This window comes from Chiloscyllium punctatum, chromosome 16 (assembly GCF_047496795.1).
Source record: "Chiloscyllium punctatum isolate Juve2018m chromosome 16, sChiPun1.3, whole genome shotgun sequence".
Classification (NCBI taxonomy): domain Eukaryota; kingdom Metazoa; phylum Chordata; class Chondrichthyes; order Orectolobiformes; family Hemiscylliidae; genus Chiloscyllium; species Chiloscyllium punctatum.
The window spans coordinates 68958840-68974296 of record NC_092754.1 but is presented as its reverse complement, the minus strand read 5'-3'; the positions used below and the strand labels follow the sequence as shown (position 1 = coordinate 68974296).

The 15457-nt window shown below is 44.3% G+C and overlaps 1 non-coding gene across 1 annotated transcript; it reads right to left on the bottom strand.

Annotated features, from left to right (window-relative positions):
• Positions 1 to 11916: 11916 nt before the first annotated feature.
• On the bottom strand, positions 11917 to 11988 carry trnah-gug (transfer RNA histidin (anticodon GUG)). The gene has a single exon. It is a non-coding gene; the product is annotated as a tRNA-His (tRNA).
• Between the last annotated feature and the right edge of the window lie 3469 nt (positions 11989 to 15457).

The following is a 15457-nucleotide window of genomic DNA, read 5'->3' as shown; positions in this document are numbered from 1 at the left end:
ACTATACTAGCAAGGACAACAGTTTCAAAGGAGACACTTCAGCCCGTTGTGGTTGCATTTGTCAAAAGCAACTGCTTAACGACCATTTAGCCCAAAGACTTACAGGTATTGACAGAAAATATTCACATCTGAATATTCCTTCAGGTTATAAGGGTTGCTGCCTCTCTGACCCTTCCAGACAGTGTGTTCCAAATTCCAACACCCGCTGGCCTATACCGCTTTTCCACACATCTACTTTAACCATTCTGTCTCTCTCCTTAAATTTCTGCCCCCCTGTGATCGTTCTTTCCATCGCTGGGAAACGCTTCTTTCAGTCTACCTTATCTATACCTCTCACAAACCCCTCTGCACGGTGACAAACAACCCCATTCTGTCCTGTCTCCCTTCATGACTGAGACTCTTCTGCCCAGACACTATCCGAGTGAATCTCTCCTGCAACTCTCCCAGTGCGATCTCATCCCTGGACAATTCTAGCACTGAGCCGAATGAACATATTTCCATTCTGTGACAGCATCGGGGGTGGCTCTACAGCATTTATTGCCTTCCGGTTTGGAGTCACGTGGACGCCAGACCAGATAAGGACGTCAGTGAAACAGATGGGTTTTTAAGACAACGGATTCTTAATTCTAGGCATTTATTGCATTCACATACGATCATCGTCGTGGTGTGGTGGGAATCGAACCCGTCTCCACTGAATATTAACAATCCAGCGAAAATACCACTAGGCTATCGCAGAAAGCCCTCCTGGGGGATCTTTCCCAATAGAGTCACTTTTCCCCAGTTATTCCCTATGCCCTTTTATTGAGCCTCACACTCCAATAATCTCTGGTCTATGTCAGTAAAAGCTGCGAAAAGAGAATTGATCTCACAGCCACGATATCCAAACGGATCAGGTGATTTGAAGGTGCCAATGAAGAGATTGGGGCATGGTCACCCAGCAACAGTGAGTGCAACAGCACAGACTGGATGGTATCAACGTGAAAATGTATGTTAGATTGTGCAATGCCTCAGTCAAATGGGATGAGGGACGTAAAAGAGAGCTAGGGAGAGTGCGAGGGAGAGACATCTTCGAGAACTTTTGGGTTTAAATTCTGATATTTGAAACGCAGAACAACAAAATTCGATGGAAAAGAAATCATCACCTCGGAGAATATTATCTTGTAAAAAACGATTGATTTCTTACCGTGTTTCACCAAAATTAAAGCTTTGAGAGAACGGACCCCTATGGTGTGGATTAGAGCCGAGGTCGCTGCAATCACAACGCAGAATGCGAACTACTGAACGGTTACAGCTTTCCACAGACCACGCTTGCAAACTGCAACCAGTATGGTAGCAGAGGAAATGTCAGGAAGAATGTACAATATCAGGACTTAGCGGCAGGCATGTGGGAACGCAAAATGAACCGAATCTTTAACTTTTGCATCCCCAGAGACTGTGGAGGTTCCATGAATGAGAGTACAGGAGAATGGGATTAATGAAACTCTCCAAACTTTTGGGAGAGTGCAGAACATTGTTGAAACGGATGCTTCAATAGCATTATATTTGAATATCGGCGACTTCATCACTTTGCCCACACAAGGCAGGACCAACTGCTGCATGCAATCACACATAATCCCAGTTCCAGACCCGGAATCAGAGAAACTGTGTGAAGCAGCCACGAAGATCCAATTGGAAACTGGGATGGAATGACAGGAGAGAGGCGCATGTATTTCCGAGGTTGGCACAGCTCCTCGTCAAAAGCGGGGCGGAAGGGAATACTTGCCCCCATTTATAATATTATGACCATAAACAGTACATGTTGCTGAGACAGCCGATTAGCGCATCCGAAGTGTGCGGAGACTTTAACTTTGGGGAGGCAATGTACGAAATTTCATTTTCCTGTTTGGATCAGTGGTTTTGACAATGGCATCGGCTTTTGTTCGCATCAACTCAGAATCAGCTTCTTGTTCCCAATAAACACTGCAACCTGGAGAAGGTGGTGTTGTGGTTATATAATAAACGAGTCATCCTTGGGGACTCACACACGGAACTGGTAATGTTAAAGTTTGACGAATAGAACCTGGAATGGAAGCCTGACCTCAGGAACAGAGAACATGCCTTTAATTTCCTGCAATCCCATTCATGAATGTCGCTTATACAGGGGATGCTACCATCTTTACCCAATCCTACCTACTTGTCCCCCCAGGACCTGACCGAAATAGCTGACCCTTAATCCTAGAATGACGACCGTGTGGGAAAGCAGGCCATTCGGCTCTTCCAGTCGACACCATCTCTCTGAAGAACATCCTAGCAGACCCACACTTCATAACTATTCCGGTCCCCTTCATTTCCCAGGTCTGATCCCAGTAGCCTGCACACCTTCAGTCTGTGGGAGGAAACTCACATAAGCAAAGAGAGAATGTGCAAACTGCACACAGTCACACGAGACTGGGATCAAATCCATGTCTCTCGTGCAGCGAGGCAGCAGCGAATCAGGAAGAACCACAAATGCTGTCCTGACCAGCGACATCCACACCCAGTGGGTATATCAGGAAGAATAAAAACACATTCACAACATGGACAACGGGACTTACGTCTGCGTGGACATGAATTCAACCAATCGTTCATCCTGGGTAGATACAAGGACACCGATATCACAGAGAAACCAGCGCAATGCGGGATTCAATTCCCTGCTGAAGTGGAAACTCATCTACTCAGTCAAACTGGGGACAGACTTTTCAACAATCCCGTGTATGAGAAGGGCTCAATGAGCAGATGAACCTCCAGAGTAACCAGCGAGATTACATGTTCCAGAAGGAGATCAATTAAACTGTCAACGCTGCTGTTCATCCAAACCAGCTGCCAGTTTCATAGCGTCAAAGTCACAGACACACACAGCATGAAAACAGGCCTTTCACTCCTACCAGCTCAAACTGAACATAATGCCAAACTAAACGAGTCGCATCTGACGACCCTTGTAACTGCTGAGGGTTAATAATGCCATTGTGATATTATTACTGCATTGTTAATATGAATGTCCAGATATAATTCTGTGGACACGAATTCAAACCCTGGCATGGCAGATGCTGGAATTTTATTTAAATAAATACCTAGAGTCTAATGATGATGTTGAATCAGTAGATCTGATTCACTAATGCCTGATAGGGAAGGAAACTGCCTTACCTATCTGATCTGGCTGGTATGTGACTCCAGATCCATAATATCGTGGTTGATTCTGAACTTCCCTCTGGGCAATAAATTATATACCAGGCATGAATGAATAGCTTTTGTTAATCCCACTGATACTTTCGAATTCATTTATCGATCCAAATATCCTGTAAATATTGTAAATGTACATTCATTCATCACTGCCTCAGGAAGTGAATTGCACACATAAACCATCCTCTGTTAAAAAAAAGCCTCTCATGTCTTATTTTAAATCCCTCTTTTCACTTTAAACATTTGCCCTCTCGTCTTGAAGTACCCCCTCCTTAGAGAAAAGACAGTTACAGTTAACTCGAGCCGAACTCTCAATAATTTATTAATTTCTATCAGGTCGCCTTTCAAACTCCAGTGCTCGAGTGAAAGTAGTCTCAGAATGTCCAGCCTTTCGTTATAAGACAAACCTTCCCCACTCGCCATACGCTGGCATACCTGTTCTAAACCTACTCCAGCTGAATAATTTCCTTGCTATTTCTGGGCGACAAGAACTGGACACAGTTTTCCAGAAGATGCATCACCCAATGTCCTATTCAACTTCAACAGAACGTACCAACTCCCACGCTCAAAGGACAGAGCAACGAAGGCGAGATGACATTTTTTTTAACTATTCTGTCTATATATGAAGCAAATTAAAATGAATTATGTACTTGCATTCCTGGCCTCTGTGTTCCACAACACGATGCAATGCCCGATCATTAGTTGTATAAGCCCTACTAATATTTCATGTAGCAAAATGCAATACCTTCCATTTATCCAGATTGAACTTCATGTGACATTTTTCAGCCCAAAGACGCAATGGATTAAGATCCTTCTGGAACCTTAGATCACCTTCTTTACAGTCTCCAATTCTGCTCCCCTTTGCAAGCTTATGAACCATGGCTTCGATGAGTTCTATTGTTTTCTCATACAGGTCAACGATTTTTAATTATTTGTCGTGGCCATCATTTAGCTGTTTGAAGATCAGGTAACAATTAGTTATGTCGTTAACCATGAGGAAGAAAGCCATAGACTGCAGGGAGATTGGAAACAATTGGCAAGAAAATGTGCTGAAAGGAATTCAATCCAGTGAAGTGGGTGATAATGAATTTGGGGAGGATCAATGATAAAAGTGTGAATACCGAGTGGTTTAAAGTAATAAAAGAGAAATTGGAGTAGACATTCACGAATGTTTGAAGGTGATTGGACAAGGGATCAAGTGGTCTAGAGGGGTTGGAGATACTTTCTGTTCTTGACCGCAGCTGGGAATATAAGAGCAGGGAAACGATGCTGGAACTTTAGCAACGGCCTATTCAAGATCAATAGACAGGGGAATCAGATGGACGGAAGTGCGTACTGCAGGTGCTGGAAATCATAATCAAGATTAGAGTGGTGCTGAAGAAGCACAGCAGGTCAGGCAGCATCCGAGTTGCAGAAAAAAATAACGTTTCAGGCAAACGCCCTTCATCAGGAAAAAAAGTGGGATCCTCGTGGGTGGAGCGATAAATGGGAGGACTGGGTCTGGGAAGGATTTAGCTGAGAGTGCAAGAGGTGGATAGAGATGGGGTGAAAGGTGATAGGTCGGAGAAGAGGGTGGAGCGGATAGGTGGAAAGGAAGATAGACAAGTGGGACAGGTCAGTAGGATGGTGGCAAGTTAGAAAGTTGGAACTCGGATAAGGTGAACGTGGAGAGATGAGGAAACTGGTGAAGACCACGTTGATGCCCTGGGGTTGAGGGTCCCGAGGTGGAAGATCTGGCGTCTGGTGGTGAGGGAATGGCGGTGGAGGAGACCCAGGAACTGGATGTCCTTGGAAGAGTCGGGGGACGTGGTTATTGATGTTTTTGGTCATGGGGCGTTGGAGTTGAATGTTGCGGGTTCCCTGGAAATGTTCTCTGAAGGGCTCTCCGAGAATGTGTCTGTTGGCCCCAATGTAGAGGAGACTGCATCGCGAGCAACAGATGCAATAAATGACATGTGTGGAAGTGCACACGGATATTTGATGGATGTGGAGGCTCATTGGAGCCTTGGAAGGATGTGAGAGGGAAGATGAGGGTGCAGGTTTTGCAATTCCTGTGGTGGCAGGGGAAGGTGCCATGAGGGGAGGGTGGGTTTTTGGAGGGCGTGGACTTGACGAGGTAGTCGTGGAGGAAAGAGTCTTTGTGAAAAGTGGATAGGGTTGGGGAGGGAAATATAAATTCCCCTGTCACTGCAGAAATTGCAAAACCTGCACCCACAGCTACCTCCTCACCTCTGTCCAAGGCTCTCATGGTGGCTGCCACATCCATCAAAGTTTCTCCTGCACTTCCACACATGCCATTTCTTGTTCCGGTCCTCCCGATGCGGTCTCCTCTAAGTTGGAGAGAGGAGATGTGTCCTCACACAACACTTCAGAGGATATCTCCAGGATAACCGCAAGAATCAACCCCAGTGCCCCATGGCCAAACATTTCAACTCCCCCTCCCACTCTCCCGAGGACATGCAGGTCCTGGGCGTCCTGTATCGCCACTGCCTCACGACCCGATGACTGGAGGAAGAAAGCCTTATCATCCGCCTCGGGACTCTTCCACCCCATGGCATCAATTTTGACTTCACCCGTTGCCTCATTTCCCCTCCCCTACCTTACCCCAGTTCCCACCTTCCAGCTCAACACCATCCGCCTGACTTGTCCCCCCGTGCATCTTGATTCCCACCTGTCCACTCCACCTACTTCTCTGACATATCATGTTCACCCCACGCCTGTATCGACATACAGCACTCTCAGCTACCTTCTCCCCAGCCCCACCCCCTTCCCATTTGTCTCTCCATCCCATGTGCTCCCAGTCTTATTCCTGATGAAGGGCTTTTGCCTGAAACGTCCATTTTTCCTGCTCCTCAGATGCTGCCGGACCTGCTGTACTTCTCCAACACAACTCTAATCACGAGGGGAGTCAGTTGATTGAGAAGATTTTCAGATATTTTCTATTGTTGACCACAGACTGTGGATGATAGCAGAACTTTAGCAATCACCAGTTTAGGGAACAGCTAAAGGACTGAGCACAAGTCTGGTCACGGCATAAATCAACATTTTTCTTAAAATTGTAAGATAAAAGATGGAAGGCTGAAGTATGCAACTTTGCCCATCAAGACCGTTTCACCAATGAGTTTCTCACTGATACGATTCAAAGTCAGGGTGCTATGGACCTTGGAGGGGAACTTGAAAATGGTGGCGTTTCGTTGCATCTTCCAACCTTGTTATATAGTCAGTATAGCTGTTGAGCTTTGAAGGTTGTCAAAATGCCCGAATGACTTACTCCAGTGCATCTTATAGTGGTGCAATCTGCTGCAATTGTGCCTTAGCGGTGAAGGGAAGGAATATTGCAGGTGTTGAAGAGGGTACACTCAAGTGACTGCATTGTCGTGGACGGTGTCCAGTTCCTTAAGTGTTATTGAAGTTATACCCATCTAGGTAAATGGAGAGAGTTACATTCCATGTCTCTTTTGTGCCTTGCAAACGATGTAGGATTCACAGAACAATGAGTTGAGTTTATAATCAAAAAATGTCTCAAGAACATGTTATTGTTGTCAAAGTATTTATGTAGCCAGTTTCGATAAGCTTTTCCCCTGAAATAATAGCTCTGTGGACGATTACACGGGGTAATTTGTTTACAGTAAAGTTATTGAATGTCAATGAGATATGATTAAATTCTCGTTTGTCAGAGTGATCATTATTCTATTTCCTCCTTGTGTTGACCAATTTGATTCCATTCGCTGTCTGATTTCAAGTTCCAATTCCCATCTGTGCTTGAAATTTCAACCGTTTCTTCGCATAAATGTCTCCTCCTGCTGTAATAATATGTAAGGATGCTGCAGGGGACAGCAGAGATTAATGAACATGTTGTCAACACTGGAGAAAATGGAGCTTCGTGGAATGATTGGTTAGGCTGGGATTATTCTCCTTGAAACAAAGGAGAGGGAGGGGAGCTCTATAATCACATAATAATATTTATAAACGTTCAATATTCATGGGATCTTGACAGGGTAGTTACGGGCAGGTGGTTCACCCTCTGGTATGAGGAGAGCACCAGAGGACATGAACTCAGAATTAGATATTACCTAATTCAAAAATGAGGAGTAATTTCTTTGCTCAGGAGCCAGTGAATCGGTGGAACTCCTTGCCGAAATTGTTATTGAGGCTGAGGTGTTGTGTATTTTCAAACTATGCCAGACAGATATTTAACCAGAAAGATGATGAAGCTTTGTCGTGGCAATGCTGGAGAATGGAGTTGAGGCTTATCAGATCAGCCATGAGTTCGTTGAATGGTGGAGCAGACTCGTTGAATGGTGGGCTGAATGGCCGACTTCCAATCCTACATCATTTGGTCTAACGTCTTATTTTATTGATACCTTTTGAATTCTGAGGGGATGGGATGAATGATAGAAAAGGTTTCTCAAACTGATCAGACAGATCAGGAACTACGCTCATAAGGTCATGAACAGGAAATGTGCTGTGGCCTGGATACAACAAATGACACTGGACACACCGCAGATGGGTATGTGCAGATGTTGTGATTGCTAAAGAAAATTGGTGGATATAATATTGTTGCCAACTTGGTGACCACGCTGGATGCTGGATCATGGTATGATTCACACAGCAAAAATTTGTGAAAGAATGAAAGAGTCGTTTAATTGGAAAAGTTTTCTGCGCTTCCAATTCAATTGACTGTTTAAAATACTGATCAGAACTTTGTGTGGAGTATTACATTAAAATTCACAATGCCATTGGATAAAATATTGCACCCGATCTCTCCTTATTTGTTCCCCTTTCATTCGATGTAAATTCATAGAAAGTCAAGATGGAATGAAAGGAGGAAGGAAACGTTTGCACTCCTTTTCAGTATCCCAATGTAACTTTCAACAGAATCAAATTGCTTTACTTCGACTTTGATGAGATATCGATTTATCACAAATCTCCGTTGCAATGAAGGGCAAGAGCAAGATTCTCCACCCAAAGTATCCTAAAGATGCGAGGCACAAAGGAAAACAAGAGCTGCTTATGATGGAAATAACAGCCAGAGAAGGATTCAACTCCACACATGAGCAATGGAAGAGCAACCCGTCGCCTGAACCCCTGGGAGACTTCAGCCCATTGCAAAGGGGCTCACATGTGACCCCGTCAAGATCACATTTGGTGCACCTAGGGGATAAGAAATTCCCTGAGCCGAATCGAATCCACGCCATTATGTTTCTGCTTTCAGTGGAATAATAATACCAGCAAAATACAAGCAATTGACCACGTCCTTGGAAGGAATACCTTGTCCTTGATTTATTTCGAGTCGGAACTGTCTCAGAATGAACCAGCAAACATGAAATTCCCGTCACATTCACACGCACATTTAATCTTGACGCATAATTTTTTCAGATAGTTTCTCTCTCACGTGAAGAAGTATATACGGAGAGAGAAGTGAAGGTGATGTTTTAGCTCGATGGTCTTTCTCATATGGCTGAACCTGAACTGGGTAAAATTCCCGGAAATGCAGTTTTGTTCGTTTCATTTTATTAATTTTGCTGTAACTTCACTCTGTTCATTCCAATGATCGGAAGTGAATTGGATTTATATGATTGGAACGTTTAATGTTGTGTTCAATTTTGCTCCGAATTTATTTCAGCTTAAAGAAAATACTGATGAGAAAAACAGAAGGTTGAACTACAAAACAAGATGCCAGTTTTGATGCTCAGTTACTTTGGCTGACTTCAGTGGGTATCAAATGAACCCAATATCATGGCGATCGTCCTCCCATCTTTAAGGCATGGGATTAAAGCAGGAAATGGGTCTCCAAGAGACGGGTCACTTCCTATTCATTATGGAATAGCTTTCCTTGACAATATACAAAATCTGCTCAGTTCCATTTATAGTGCTTCATGTGGTATATTAATATAAATCTTTCAAAACTGAGTTTTTTTTTGCTGAATCTTACTCAGCTGCATTCGTTTCCGATATTTATTTGCATCTGAAGTCGTCCAAATAAGACATTGTTTCCTCACACCTTCTACCCCCTACACCCTCCTTTACACTTTTACCTGGCCACAGGCTGTCTCTCTCCTGGTGAAACTCACTGCTTCTGTGTCTCTAAATGTGCTTTTCCAAATATTTTGGAAACGGATTGTCTGAGTGACAGAAATTCTGCTCCCATCATTTATTAGTCCTACTTCGATGGTTTTAAAATCTTGACTTTCAGAAATTTATGAACTTGAAAGAGTGAATTTACCACATATTTACTGACTCCAAACCTCATATACTCCGGAAAACTTCCATTCGGTTTTCCTTGGTTCAGTGTCAAATTTTCCAACACACAAATAAATAAAATTCCATCCCCACTAAACGCCGTCAGCATCGTCTCCAATGTCTGAGCAGCCCAGTAAACGCTGGCAGTGTCCTCTCTGATAGAGTCACATATTCCCTACAAGGCAGGAAGTACAGTTCAGACAATCAAGTCTGTAGGGAGACTCTGAACAGCATCTCAACCAGACATAGCTCCCATCTCAATCCCTCCAGGCCTCTGGCTTGTGATTACAAATAAACCTGCTGGAATAAAACCTGGCATCGTGTGACTGCTGACCTTATCACTGCGTTACCCATGGCTAATTCACTTAACTGTCTGAATTCACTCCCTGGACACATGAGCGCAATTTAACATGGCCAATCCAACTAACCTACAGACTTAAGAGCAGTGAGAACCACTAAGCAAATGTACCATCACATTGAACACTATTTGAATCATGTGTAATGGCTTTACACACTGGTAACTCCACCTAGTGAAAGCAAGCCGCGCCCACCAACTCGAATTCAATGCATCCAAACGCGGTTCTATGCTGGACAACCTCATTGTACACAAAGCTGCTGGAAATGTTTCTGCACGCAGATCTGAATGGGTTTACTTTGTTTTCTTCCTCAGATTCCCCATTTAAATAAACATATCAGTCAGGAACAACTCTATATAATGGTTTTCATTACAACACAAACACAATGTGCAGTTTGCAGAAGTTACGTGTTTGCACTTTCATGACACTCGATCTCTCCAGGAGCTGCAGTCCTTCCCCAGCTGATTCAGACAGCACTGTCCTTCCTATGACATGTCCCATCGAGAATGGAAGGCCAGGCATTAATAACCTTCACTGGGGAACAGAGCGACAGGTTTAAAACTTTTACGATGCCCCCAGCGGAGTATTGAGCCCTGTGACAGGCGGGGACACTAACCACGATACTGTGGAGGATGACAACATTGAAGGAGGCCCTTCAGCCTGTTGTGGCAGCACTTGTCAAACACAACTGCTTAACGACCTGAATCAAGTTTTCCATCGTTTAGCCCATAATTTTACATGTTTTGGCATCACAATTTAACATCTCGATTTTCTTTCAGGTTAGAATGATTTCTGCCTCTCTGACCATTTCCGCAAATCTACTCAAACCTTTCTGCCTTTTCCCGAAATCTTTTGGCCCCAGTGTTCGATCCCTCCATCAATAACAAAAGCTTCTTTCAGTCTATCCTATCCATATCCCTCAGTATTTAGTACATCTCAGTCATGTCTTCTCCAATCTCCTCTGCTCGGTGACAAACAACCCCAGTCTGTCCAATCTCTCCTCACAACTGAAACTCTTCAGCCCAGACAATATCCCAGTGAATCTCTACTGCAACGTTCCCAGTGCGATCACATCCATGCAGTACTCTGAATTGCAGAACTGCACACTGTAATCTAGCTAGGGCCGAATGAACTTTTTTTCTATTCTGTTACAGTATGAGGGCGTCGCTGACTCGGCAGTATTGATTGGTACCCCTAATTGCACAGCGGATAGTTGAAACTTAACCATATTGTAGTGAGTCTGGAGTCACATGGAGGCCCGAGCAGGTAAGAATGGCTGTTACATTCCTTAAATGACGTCAGATGTTTTTTTTCAACAATTGAACATGGATATATAGGAGTTGTTAGATCGTAATTCCTGATATTTATTGAATCCCAATTCTACCACCTAGCATGGTCAGAGTCAAACCCAGGTCCCTGGTGTCTGAATTAACAGTTCAATGTTCAGTGGTAATAGCGCTCGGCCATTGCAGAAAAGCAGTGAAACTGATCTTATCCAATTAAGTCTCTTTTCCCCGATACTGTTCTGTGCCATTTTCCTGAGCTTGACCCCCCCCCCCCCTCCAATAATATCGGGTCCATATCAGTAAAAGCTGCTCCATGAGTATTGATCTCACAACAGTGGTAACCAAATGGATCAAATGGTCCGCAGGTCCCGATGGTGGGGTTGGGGCACGTTCACCCAGCAACAGTGACCCCAGCCACACAGACTGATCGGTATCAATGTGAGAGTCTGTATTAGACTTTACAATGCCTTAGTGAAATGGGAAAAGACTCCGCAAACACATGATGAAAGAGCGGCTCTCTGAAAGCTAGTGCTTCAATTAAACCTGTAAGACCATAACCTGGTGTTGGGTCATTTATATCTTCGTACTCCATAGTCCAACAACGCCATCTCCAAATTAATGAAATGGGGGTTATGGGATGGAAAGTTCGGTTAGTGATCGTAGGAGGGAATAAATCTCTGAGAACGGGTGGATTTGAATTCTGACATATGAAACACAGAGATGTGAGCGAGCAGAGCTTGAAGGAAAAAAAAATCACCTTGGAGAAAATCAAAACTTTAAAACAACTGATTCCTTTGTGTTTCACAAAAGACTGGGTCATATAGAGCAATTACTGCCGCGACTCGGATTTGAACCGAGGTTGCTGCGGCCACAACGCAGAGTACTAACCACTGTACGATCACGGCAGCCCACTAACACGCACTAAGCGCTCGCAATAAGTACAGTATCATAAGTAATGTTAGGCAGAGCAGCAAATGCACAATATCAGTGCAGCTTATATAACTTGCACATCCACCAATATCATTTATTATATCCGTTTCTCCCGGTGCAGTCTCCTGTACATTGGGGAGACTGGGCGCCTCCAAGCAGAGCGCTTTAGGGAACATCTCCGGAAAACCCGCACCAATCAACCACGCAGACCTGTGGCCCAACATTTCAACTTTCCCTCCCACTCTGCCGAGGACATGGAGGTCCTGGGCCTCCTTCACTGCAGCTCCCTCACCACCAGACACCTGGAGGAAAAACGCCTCATCTTCCACCACGGAACACTTCAACACCAGGGCATCAATCTGGACTTCAACAGTTTCCTCATTTCCCCTTCCCCCACCTCACCCCATTTCTAAACTTCCAGCTCAGCACTGTCCCCATGACTTGTCCTGACTTGTCCTACCTGCCTATCTTCTATTCCACCTATCCATTCCACCCTCCCCACCCCGACCAATCACCTTCATCCCCTCCCCCATTTTACTATTGTACGCTATGCTACTTTCTCCCCACCCCCACCCTCCTCTCACTTATCTCTCCACCCTTCAGACTCTCTGCCTGTATTCTTGACAAAGAGCTTTTGCCCGAAACGTCAATTTTACTGCTCCTCAGATACTGCCTGAACTGCTGTGCTCTCCCAGCACCACTAATCCAGAATCTGGTTTCCAGCATCTGCAGTCATTGTTTTTACCAAGCTTTTGTTGAAATATATACTTCAATAGCAATGCAGTTTACCATCGGTTACTTCTCGAGTTTCCCCACACAAGGCAGTAACCACTGCTGCCACATGGTCCCTGTTCCTCGCCCCAGAATCAGAGGGACTGAGTGGTGCAGTCGCGAATAACCAACTTGAAATCAAGATGGGAATGAAGTTGCAGAGAGACTCGATGGCTCAAGTGACTCAACCGGAGAATGCACGGTGTTTCTATGATGGTTTAGAGTCGCAAGCAATTCCGAGGTTGGGAATGCTTCTGGTCAAAGGCGGGACAGAAGGGAAAATTTGTTCCCGTTTATAATAACAGCAATCTACGGTGCATCTTGCTGAGACAGCTGAGTGCCACAACTGGAGCGTGGGCAGCTGGTTTGAAGTTTAATTTTGCTTCACTATCACCCAGTTCCCTGGAATGAATTGGTTTCACCATTTTTATTTCCAATTGTTTAATATCTCCCAGCAGTCTGCGGCTTTCTTCCTCATGGTTAATTGCATGATGAACTGTTGTGTGATCTGCACACTGCTAAATCACGGCAACTACAAGTAAATATAAATCATTGATCTATATGAGAAAACAGTGGAACTCACTGCAGGCATGCTGCTTAGGTTTGCAGGCGATACCAGTATTGTAGACAGTGAGGAAGATTATCAAAGTTTCGAAAGGATCTTAATCCAATGAGTCGTTGTACTGAAAAATGCAACATGGAGTTCAATCTGGATAAATGAAAGGTATTACATTTTGGTACAACAATACGTGTGGCTTTGCGTATGTTGGAGAACAGGGAAGCTCGGTGTGCAGGTTCATAATTCCTTGTAATTTGCATTACCAACAGACAAGATGATTCAAAGGCATTTCACATACTTCCCTTCATTGCTCATTCCTTTGTGTATAGTAGTTGGGACGTTATGTTTTGCAGGACATTGATGAGGCCTCCTCTCGAATATTATGTCCAGTTCTGGTCGCCCAGTTGTGGGAATGATATTATTCAGCTGGAATAGGTTCACAAAACGTTTGTTGCCTGTGGAAGTTTTGAGTTATAATGCAAGGCTGGATAGGCTGAGACTATTTTCAGATTCGAGTTTGGGGTACTGGATATTGGGGTACTTGAGGAGCAGGAGAATCGACGTTTCGGGGAAAAGCCTGATGAACGACACTTGCGTGAAAAAAAACATTGATTCTCCTGCTCCCCGGATGCTGCCTTACCTGATGTGCTTTCCCAGCACAACACTCTCGACTCTGATCTCTCATCTGCAGTTCTCACTTTCTCCTAGTTGAGACTGTTTTCACTCGTGGTTAGGGGTTTGTACGGTGACCTGACAGAAGTTTATGAATTATTGAGAGGCAAGTTAGAGTTAACGATAGCGGCCTTTTCCCAGGAGGGGGATTGCAAGACGAGAGGGCATATGTTTAAGATGAAAAGAGAGAGTTTTTTTTTTAAAAAGACATGTTTAGATACCGTATTTTACGTGTGTAATTAACTTGCTGAGGAAGTGATGGATGAGGGTATGTTTGCAACATTTAATGGACAATTGATTCCAAACATGAATGGGAAAGTGGGATTTTTAAAATAAATTTATTCATGCCTAGTACATCAGTTATTGCCCAGAGGGCATTTAAGAGTCAACCACGGTATTATCCATCTGGAGTCTCCTGTGGGACAGAGCAGATGAATAGGGCAGTTTGCTTCCCGAACTGGCATGAGTGAATCAAAAGGATTTTCCACACAACTGATTCAGGTCATCAAGAGACTCTTCAATTCCAGGTGCTTATTGAATTCAAACTCCACTAACTGCCATGTCAGGACCTGAACTCTTTGTCCCCAAAATATTACCTGGGTTTTGGATTAACAACACATTAATAAAACAACAAGGGCATTATCACCACTCAGCGGGTACAGGAGGAGGCAGACGGGAATAGGTTAGTTTGGCAGTATGTTCAGCATGGATCGGTTGGACTGACAGTCCTGTTTTCATGTTGTCTGACTCTGACTAAAGCTATGGAGCAGGAAGCTGGTTGGGATTAAAGGCGCATTGACAGCATAATCGATCTCCTGATGGGATATGTAATCCTGCTGGAGTCTCCGGAATTATTTTGCTCAGTGATCCCTTCCCACACACGGGACTGGTGAACGGTCTCGCTCCAGTGTTACTGATTAAATGAGATTCCATCTCTGTGGTTAATTTAATCTCTTCCAGAAGTTCCGATATTGCCCTACTTTCTCTGTGGTATCTGTGTCCTTTTTTCTACACAGGGTGAACGATCCTTTCAAATTGTGTCAACACAGATACAAATCCTGTTTTCCATGTTGAGAATTTGTTTTCATTCTTCCTCATTCACCCACGGGGTGTGAGTATGACTGGTCAGGACAACATTTATTCTTCGCCCCTCGTTCGTTTCTGTCTGGCTACACCACAAACCCGGGTGTGATCCCAGCCTCGGGTGTCTGTCTGTGGGCAGTCCACACATTCTCTGTGTGTATGCGTTTTTAAGGGCTCAACACGCTCCACTTGTGCCACTCAGCTGTCTTAGAAAGATGCACCGGAAATCGCTATGATAGTATAAACGGGGACAACCATTCCCTTGAGCAGGAGCACACTCAACCGAGGAATTTCTTGCGCCTCTATACCATCGCAGAAGGACGCACGCTCACCAATTGCATCACTGGAGACAGAGAGTA